The 10,594-nt window shown below is 39.1% G+C and overlaps 1 pseudogene; it reads left to right on the top strand.

The window, feature by feature from the left end:
• The first annotated feature begins 7,042 nt into the window (after positions 1-7,042).
• On the top strand, positions 7,043-7,348 carry LOC111176447 (guanine nucleotide-binding protein G(I)/G(S)/G(O) subunit gamma-5 pseudogene; annotated as a pseudogene).
• Positions 7,349-10,594: the final 3,246 nt, after the last annotated feature.

Below are 10,594 nucleotides of genomic sequence, written 5' to 3'. Positions count from 1 at the left end.
TCCCCCCATCTTTGTGGGTTTCTGGACCTTCACTGTTGCCTGGGCTGCTGTTTTTGGTTCCTCTGATTGTCAGGCCAATGGCCACTGAGCCTGCGCGTCCGGAGCCTGTGCTCCGCAATGGGAGAGGCCACAACAGTGAGAGGCCCGCGTACCAAAAAAAAAAAAAAAATCCAGTAGCATTACCCTTCCATTCTAAATACTCCAGTCATTTTTCGTTAAAATGTGAGCTCCTTCAAGGCCCTACGGGGTTCCTCTCTCTGTTCCTGCTCTGACCTGGTCCCTGGCCATTCTCCTCCTCACAGCACCTCTCCTTAGGCTCCTGTGGTTCTGTCAATGCTCCAAGCTGTCTTCCTCCTCAGAGCTAGTTCAGTTGGTTCCTCTGCCTGTGACACTCCTCCAAGATTTCCAGAGCTCCTTCCTCACTTATTAAGGTTTCTGCTCAAAAGTCACATTATCAGAGAGGGCTTCTGGGGGAGACCACCTTGTATGAGCGAGCAAGGACCTCCATCCTCTGTTCCCTGGCCCCTCTTACTGTCTTCACAGCAGTAATCACCATGTGACCAATTACATATGTATGTGTTTTGTGTCTGTCTCTTTTGGGTAGAATTGAAGCACCTTGAAATGTTGTCAAGCATTTACGTATATCATACATTCCAGGCACTCTTTAAAGAACTTTACTAATATTAACTCATTGAATACTCATAACAACCCATGACGTAGGTAATATTGTTCCCATTTTTATAGACTAGGAAATTGCAGCCCAGAGAGGTTAAGTAACTTACATGTCACAGCTCATATGTGATGGAGCTTGAACTCAAACCCAGGTGGTCTGCATCCCTCACCACTACTAAGTTGTGCTGTCTTTTGAAAGCAGGGACTTTGTTTTGTCAGCTGTTGAGCTGGTACCTAGGACGTGGCCTGGCTCAGTATTCAATGAATAAATAAACTTTGACCACATTACGTTGAGGTGGTAGTACAGAATCTCTCCTGTGTTCAGAAACCAGTGGAAATACAGAAAGATAAAAATCAGAAAGTTTGTTTCTGTTCAATCACCGTATACTATTTATTTTGAGAATACACTTAACTTTTTGTGTGTGTGCTTTCTGGATTTTTTTAAATCTGCCTGCATGATGCCATTTTCTATTAGAACACTGTTATTGTAAACTCAGCAGTAAATACTAAATATTCAATACTTGACTGCTTTTCTATGGTCATGTACTGAGTTGAGCAAATTAATCAAAAGAAAGCTTGTCTCTAAAAGTTCCTCTTTTTAATTTCACTGTGGGAAATAGTCAATAAAAAGATGTTTGATGAGGAAGGTTAGCTTTATCAAAGTAATCAAGCTTATCTTGATCATCACAAGTGCCGGGCACTGTGCCGTGCTGTGGGTACACAGATCCGTAAGGTACTCCTACATCTAAGGAGTTCAAAGTCTGGGGAACTGTGATAGACTAGTAAGTAAGTACAAAGATTATTAGCAGGGGGCAGGAGGAACATAGAGTTATGTGTTTGGAGAACTAGGCAAAGACAGAGAGGTGACAAGGAAGGCTCGGTGGAGGAGAGGAAGTTAGGTGTCTTACGAGGCTAGCGAGTATTTGCAAAGCTGTCTCAGGTCTGGGAGTGACGTCCGGGGTGGGTATTGGTGATGATAGTGGGTTACAGGCTTCCCAGACAGAAAAAAAGCATGAATAATAGAAACTTCCCATGTTGTAAATCCTTGTTCAATTTGGTCTTTCACGGGGAAAAAGGTCTGTTAATTTGTGAGAATCCAATTTCTTATTAGCGCTATAAATAGCTTTAAGAATTTTGAAGGCTCAGAACTGCATATGTATAAAAATTGCTGACAGGAAATGATGTTATCATGTTATAGGCAGTTGAAAATGCATTTCCTTTTAATTATGAAAATGTGAGATTATGGTTTTATTTTTAACTTCTTCCTCTGAGAATTGACATTTTGTTACAGTTTTAGAAAGCAACCAAAGTTCTACAAACGCTGGTTAAATTTTTGCTGAATTTCAGATTTGTTTCCATCTCAGATACATTTTTGTAATAAGATTACTCTTAACATTTGTTTATAATATATCTTTAAAATGTATCCAGTTATTTTATTTGTGGGTACAATTTGGCATAGATATTTTGTGGTATTCCATACATCTTGGGCAAGACATCTAGGTTTTTCTTTACAAAACTTTCACAGAATAACGTCTTAGGTTTTATGATCTTGAAAATTCCTTTTATCGGTATCATGCTTTCTGATGTACAAAGCCTGTCACTTTATCACTTTACCTACATTATATTAATTGATCCTAGTAATAGTTCTGTGGATTAGACAAAGGGTAGCTACTTCAAAAATTCCATGTACAAATTCCTGCTTCTCTTTTTGCTGGCTCTTCAAATGCATTGCACTCAGATTGCTGTTGAGAACGTGTAATTCCAAAGAAGGTGTCAGGGCTCTGTGAAGATCATTGATCAAATGGCACAGTGAGAGCAGCATTGATGGACAGTGAGTCATGTGACCAGAGTTTCGATCAATCTTGGCCCTTTCATCACGCAGACGTAGACACTGGACATCTCACTAGATTTTTTGGATCTCAGTTAATCACACGTGAAGATGATTTGGAAGGGAAGAGACTAAATCATCTCCATGGTCTCTCCTAGTTCAGAGTTCTGAGACTTGATGTGAATTTGAAAGTAAATGAAGCAGAATAAACACAACCATTAGAGGAATCAGTTAGAAGATTTCGGTGAAGCCTGAAAGTTTTAAGACCTTGTGACACCTGTGAAGTGCATTTGGACATGTTATCCTAGGCATTCTGCAAATGGGCAGCATCTCCTCGGATGGAATGTACCAAAAGCTGGTTTTCTGTTGGCCGTGGCGCCATTTGATATGTGACCTGAAATTTACTTGGTGAGGCAGTTGCATCATTTAAGTGATCTGCTGCTAATAGGAATTTTTTATTTCCCTAATTATACTACGCAAAAATTGTTGTTTTTCTGCTAACAACGTTAAAGAGAATTAAAATAATTATTTTCAGATATTGTAAATTAATAGAAATACAGTTGACACTGGGAAGAAAAACTGGCTTTTTTGTTTTGGGTTTTTTTTGTTTTTGCTAAAGAGTATTTTTTTCAACCATCTGCCTGTGAAATGTGGAGTGAAAAATAAATTTATAGAAGTCATTTTTAGAAAGCAAGAGTGGTATTAAATGTTGATATTATAGAGCATATATTTATTTTCTTATGAAATCTCTCTTATGTGAAGGTATCTGTATTCCACGATCATTGTTGGGAATTCGTTGTTTTCTTGTGCACTGATCCATAAGGTAGATAATTGACAGGAGGTTAGAGCTAAGATTTATTGCCACTGATGGTACATTTTCTAGGAAAATGCAGAACTTTCTTTTATATCATTTTAGATCAAAGGCAAATTTTATTACCAGCTCCTCAGAAAATCACTGAAAATTCCTTTTCTGAAAATCTGTGATCCTATTTGGAAAAACTCTTAATTTCTTCTCATTATCAGAATCGCCATCAATTCCCACTCTTTGAACAATTCCTGTGTAAACTCCACTGCACACAAACCCTGCCCAAGAACCTCTGCTCCTGGAAGCAGAAAATATTATAACAAGGGGCCGATATTCACATTATTTCTTAAAAACTAGTATTTTATCCAATACAAAGATCACTATGTGAGAAAACTATGGAATCTCTGACCATCCATTCTTATAGATTGCACACCGATCAGAAGAAGTCCATAAACCCAAAGCTCAAATTATTTTTCTTTCTCTGAGATGAATTACTAGATAGTTGTAGTAATTCTATTTCCTTTCTTCAAGTAGAATAGAAAGAGGATAATGTAGTTGGCTAATTCTTTGAATAAGTATCTTATTAATTTGTGTATCCTTGGTACCTAGTAAGTGTCAATAATTCTTTGTTGAATAAACAAAGAACCCCCTAGGCTTCCAACCAAAGAGCAAATACACAGGTTGTTTACTGCAGAATAATCCACGAGATACTAATGGCAAAAGGATCATCTTTTCTCTCTGTAAACATATTCGAGTCATTAAGAGTTCAGAGTGAACTAAAGTCTTTCAAACCTCAATATACTTAGTGCTCACATCTTAAACTAATTTATGGATGTGACTTTTGTAGTATGTCATAGAGATAATTTGTCTACAGTCGTTTCATAAGCATCACTGAATAGCTTTCCTGTAATGAAAGTCCATCATCATTATATTGAATATCACTTAAATACAGAACGTAAGTTGTACTCTATTGTAGAATGCATTTAAATACCTTGATTAAACCCTACTAACTCAATTTCAAATGACATTTCATGCCCTTAGTCCCTTAGCTCCACCCCCCCCACCTGGTGATTCTCTTTCCTTGGCTTCTCACCATATTCATTTATTCTATTTTTCTATTATTTTACAGAAAAATTAGGGTATTTATATGAGTTTTCATTAACTACCATTACGTAACAGTTTTAAATTGTGCTATAGTGAGGCTAATTTAAATATACTGAGTTTCTCGTTGTTGAATTGCATTTTAATACTACCTTTTCTTCCAACATAATTCTTCACTAACATTTTTCCTTCTCAGCCTATTTTGTATTCGAGCTACTGTTAGTCCAGCTGAAATCTTTCATGAAGGGGTGGGGTTTAGCTCCATTTTAGCTGAGCTGGTTAAGCACCCCTGAACTACAGTAACTGTGGTTTCACTGGAGGAAGAAGATAGATGGGCAGAATGCTGGAATTAGCTCAGTTTCTCAAGGTCAGCGGCTAAATGCATGGTGCTGGCTGAACAGCATCAACATCACCGGGGAAATTCTCAGACCCCACCCAGACCTACTGATTGAGAAACCCTGGAGGTGGGGCTCGCAATCTGTGACTGCACAAGACTTCCAGGTGACCCTGATTCACGTTTAAGCCTTCCCTTGCTGTAGAGAATTCTCTGGGGGCTAAAACAAGAACACCACCCCATCTCGGGGAACTACAGGTGATAACAACCCAAACCTCAATTAACTTAAACTGAAACGCAGCAGTATGCATGGGTTTCAAGAGAGACAAACTTGAGCTTGCATCCCAATGAACGGATCCCTACCAGAGTCCTCTGGGGCAACGCATCTGAGCCTCAGGTCCTCATCTGAAGAATAATGCTGTCTTTGCTGGGCTTGTGTGAGGATCAGAAATGATATGGGAAAAACAAGATCCAGAAATACTTTTACTTTGTCGCCAATGAGGCTTAAGTGTCTGGCTTTCACTTGTACAAGTCCCTTATAAATAATATTAAGTTTTGAAGTTGGTATTCTTTTTCTTTAAGGAGGACTTCAAATTGTATTAGCTTCAAGCCCCACAGTATCCCATTGCACTCCTGGCATAGGACAATGCTTGGCAGTTATTTGGGTATTGAATCTATTCACTGTTTCTGCCACTTTTTGTCATTTATTGATATATTTGAGTCCTGAATTTTATTCGCGAATGACTTGTCAGCATAGCACATAAGCCAGGTGATGGGTGCGTGGGACACATTTCTGGATGACAATGAAGCTGAAATGTATTCAGGAAACAAAACTTCAGTGCTGAGGGATGTGATCGCTCACAGAGCAGGAGTTCCCTTGCTCATCAGATCAGGCGAGGATCCCAGCCTCCCTTTACGTTTACCTAATGTGTGGCAAGCCAAGTGTTTGGAGAGTTGAATTTTTTTTACGATAAAACCCTTTTTAAATCAATGGGAAGTTGCTTAAGATTCAAATGACAGTTCTCTGAAAGTCAGCATGTGTTCTTTGCCCTCTCTTTGACAATGATTATAGTAATTGAACAGGATATAGCCTTCTACATTCAAGTGTATGAATGTAGACACTTCAGGTTATATTTCCAAAGTAGCATGTATAGACCTAGCCATGTGTCTTTTCTTAATACCGATGATGTCATGCAAGAAAGTACTTTTTGCTCATTGGCTTGAAAATATACCCCACAACGTTAACGCAAGTATCCTTCAGCATCACCAATTATCACATTTCTATATGACTTCTTTTCAATTAATTTCATTCCAGAATATAGAGTTATCTGAGCAGTGATTTTTTTTTCTTTTCTTTTTTTTTTTTTTTTTTTTTGGTTTAATGATAGGAGTGCTAGCAGTTTCAGTATTTATCAAGTACTCACTGGATCTTTTTGGTTGAAGAGTTGGTTAGGAAAATTACTGTCAAGCTCACTCACCACCGTAGTAACCGAATTTTAATACCTCTGGGGGTACAGACATTTATATAATCTAACTCTATGGCACTGAGGTACAGTGTATGTAGTGTATGTATGATTGAACAGAAAGTTTCAAACAGCAACCTGTGAAATTGGATTTTAGATGTAATGTACCATAAATAAGTGCTATAAAGATTGCCTTTAATGCTATAAATCAGATTTTATTGGTTTCAGCTATCTCATTCTGGTTATTGTATTACCCACAAAATCAAAGGAAATCAAAGAGCTGGAATATTTTTTATTTTAATATCCCATATTCTACAGTAATGGCACATGCACCCTTCCAGCTTCCTTCTTTGGGTAGGTTGGACAAAATTGACAGGTGGCAGGCCCCGGCAACATATCAGTGGCAGGATCAGTATAAATAACCAAACTTTTGGGACTTGAAACCTTTTCAGATTTCCTGTCTGTGAAATATACAAGGTAGGTGAATTGGCAGGTCTCTTTCCTTTCTGAGATGCTGGCTGTCATGTTTTCATGCAAGGCTGACGCCTGTAGAGATTGGCAGGTGAGGTGAGCTTTTCAGCTTCTGCAAAGCTGATGGAATTTGGTGATGATGCTTTCCATTGGGGATAGAGGGTATCCATGCATGACCTATCGAGTTATTTAAAATGCCAAAAACTATTGCTATAAAATAAACTTGTGTCCTCAAACAATCTCTCAGTGTTCAGTTTAGAATCAACACACTTCTTCCCCAACACACACGCACACGCATGCACACACACGCGCGCACACACACTTTACAATGCTTTTTCTTCAGTATGCTTTTAGTCAAGAAAATCAACATATTTGGCATTAAAAATTGCTTAGGAAAGCATACACGTGGGCGTGCCGATCTGCCCAGCTGTCGCGTGCGCCATGTCTGGTCCTTCCAGCGTCGCTGCTGTGAAGAAAGTGGTTCAACGGGCCCGGCTCTAGGCTGGGCTCAACCCTGTGAAGGTTTCCCAGGCAGCTGCAGATCTGAAACAATTCTGTCAGCAGAATGCTCAACATAACCCGCTGCTGACTGGAGTATCTTCAAATCCCTTCAGACCCCAGAAAGTCTGTTCCTTTTTGTAATAAAATGAATCTTTGCAAGATTTTCTAAACCACTTTTCATAAACCGGTGAATATTCAAAGGGAAGCTGAATTTGAAGCCAGTACAAAAGCCTGTCTCTATAACACGTGCCATACTATACAAACTTGTACTTTTGTCAGTCCTTAACATCTACGTCTCTGAATATTCATGAATTTCTGTTTCACAAGGGTAATTGTTTTATATACACTGGCAGCAATAAAATACATAGTATAAAAAAGAAAACAAGAAAAGTATACACATGAACTGGGAGAGCCCAGGAGGCTACAGTAATCTAAATTTGAACTAGTTGGGGGTAGAACAGTTTTCAAGCTATTAAAAATGCAGCTGTGTTTTGTTTTTGTGTAGTTTTCCTCTGTGTTTACTTGTACAAATACTCTGAGTTCCAGGCACTCTGAGCTGCCTACCTAGGCATTGTGGGGATGGGGGTGACCTTTATTTTTCAAGGTTGAAGCCATAGGACCTGAAGAAGGCAAGAGGGGTAGCAGGGGTTTCTTGAAACAGAGGCTACCAGAGAGCTACATCTTCATGATGCTTCACTTTTTAGTTTATTTTTACTGCAGCATTACACCAGATATGTTCTCCTTAGTTCCTCCACCTGAAAAACAGCCATCCTTAGCAATCAGAGAAGGTACCAAAATGTTGTGCTTTGTCTTGATTACAAAGAAATCTGATTCCCACAAATGCTTAAGTAATCTCGAACTTACTGGAGATAAAAGCCATATAGAATGTTAGCACTGCTAATATTATGCCAGCCCAAGTTCAGCAATTTTTTTTTTTTCCAAAATAGGAAATCTTCTTGATGCCACCTTTCCTTGCCGTGAACTAAGCTGGAAGAGCTAAGGGGATTATGCTGATCAGGGCTTGACATTTATGACTGCCAGTTCACTGATGAAAATACAGCCCAGGAGCTCAGCCCTAGACCTGGGAGGCAGCTGGATCCCAGAGTGTGCTTTGGCACTTGTTTTAGGCTGCACTCAATTTCCTGGGAGCCCCGTGGGCCGCCCGCATGGAACAAGGAAGTGTCCCGGTCTGGAAGGGTATGTGCAGCTGCAAAGAGAAGCAAAGGGACTTTTTTTCTTTAAGCACTTCTGCCACTAGTTCCATGTTCTTAATGGAACATGAAGCAACTTCTTTCTCTCTCTCTCTTCAAGGCTGGCCTTCTCCAAGAAGCTATCATCAGTGAAAACCCTCTCTAGTTTCAGTCCAACCAAATGATTCTAACCAGCATTTACCTTTTCTGTTCCTCTCTTTTCCATTCCTCTCTATATGACTATCTTTAGGCAAATGCTAAAAATAAAATTTTATATTTTGGTTTATTTGGTTTGCTTCACCCTGTCTCCTGCCCTAGCTTAATCAGCCTAAGATCACCAGAAATGACCTTTTATTCAGCAAAGTCAGTTCTATTGCACCATTGCAGTGAGGGAGACTGCATGCCAGGGGAACTGTGGGGCATCTCACCAAATAAAGGAAAAGACAGAGGTTATTATAGGATTTTTTAAAATAAATTTATTTATTTATTTTTGGCTGCCTTGGGTCTTTGTTGCTGCGCACGGGCTTTCTCTAGTTGCAGTGAGCGGGGGCTACTCTTCGTTGCGGTGTGTGGGCTTCTCACTGTGGTGGCCTCTCCGCTGCAGAGCATGGGCTCCAGGCGCGTGGGCTTCAGTAGCTGTGGCTCGCGGGCTCTAGAGCACAGGCTCAGTAGTTGTGGCACAGGGGCCCAGCTGCTCTGCGGCATGTGGGATCTTTCCGGACCAGGACTCGAACCCGTGCCCCCTGCATTGGCAGGCAGATTCTTAACCACTGCGCCACCAGGGAAGCCCAGGATTTTGAAGGATAATGGAGTTTAGGTTAAATTTAAATAAAGCAGTGTTTGGATAGGCTCAGAGAAAAGCTGGGCTGTATGCGAAGGGTTTAACATCAACTCTGGACTGTGAAGTGGATCTAAAGTCCTGTTTCCTTGGGAACTACAAAGTTAAGATAAATGTGGAATATTGTATCCAGAAACCCCTTATTAGAAGCTCTGCACTTGGGTTGGAAATTGAGGCTGCCTCTGTGTCAGAGTGGCTTAAATCCTCTAGGCAAGGGTGGGATGTTTCATTTTTACTGATATAATTTCTAACAAACAAAGTTTTTGATAGTTAATGATTTTAGAAACCAAGGCATCTTAGTAAAAAAGCAGTAGTCACCCGAAGAGGCGATCGTTATGATACTTTACAGCTGCAATATGGGAGAAGTGTTGTTCCCTGTTAACTTTTAGCTGGATTTGTCTGAGTCTATTTTTCCAGATGCTTAATGGTCAGGTACTTTTTAAAAAAACTTCCTTAGTCTAATCTTTATTTTCTTACTTCCAATATCAGCTAGGAAAACTTAGCTTGCAAAGAACAAAATGCTCAACATAAATGGGATTAAATAATTTAAATAATGTATAGGCTAACAATATAAAAGCTGAGGAATGGAAAGGGCTTCAGGCAAGGTTTGATCAAGCATCTTTTAAAAATCACCAAATATCTTGTTTCTCTCTCTTCCCATTGGTCTCTATATTGTCTGCCCACATCTTAAATATATAGCTCTTTTGGAACTTGAATAAATGTTGTCCTTCATATTCTATCTTTCATGACTTTCATATTTTATACTTTTTTTTAGTCCTGCTTTATTAATAATTTTATTATCTCTGTATTTTAGTTCACTGATTTTGTCTTCATCTAGGTCTTATTTAGCTGTTAATCTGTCTTTTGGGTTTTATATTTCAATTATTTTACTCCTGGAAATTCCAGGTGGTCATTTTTCAAATCTCCCTGGCTTTGTGATAGTGCTCATAATTTTAAGATATTTTTAATTTCTCTTTTTATGTCCTCAATAATTTAAAATATACTAAATTTTTATTCTATATCTTGTAGTCCTATTATCTGAAATCTATTTTCAGACATCTGTTTCTATATATCTGTTGACTTTTACATGATGAATTTTGGGGGGGTTATTTGGTAATTTTGGGTGGTGAACTTATTTTTCTTAGGAGTTTATTTGTTGGAATCTCATGCCTCCTGGGTTAAGCATTAGGGTGGAGGCGGGAGGCATGAATCTCAGGAGAATTACTGGCAGGAATATTGTATGTTAAATTTTCAGGTTATAGGTTCCTCTATCATGGTGTAGGAAAGATGCAGACTCCAAATCTATGTGAGAGCACATTTGTGAGTATATATTCTCGGAGGAAACTTTTACAAACCCTGTATAAACCTTCATTCACCAGTATATCACCCTG

This window comes from Delphinapterus leucas, chromosome 18, assembly GCF_059928025.1.
Source record: "Delphinapterus leucas isolate spDelLeu-1000000601 "Yukka" chromosome 18, BTC_Dleu_Yukka2, whole genome shotgun sequence".
NCBI classification, from domain to species: domain Eukaryota; kingdom Metazoa; phylum Chordata; class Mammalia; order Artiodactyla; family Monodontidae; genus Delphinapterus; species Delphinapterus leucas.
The sequence above is the reverse complement of the archived record's forward strand: the minus strand, read 5'-3'. Positions and strand labels throughout refer to the sequence as shown.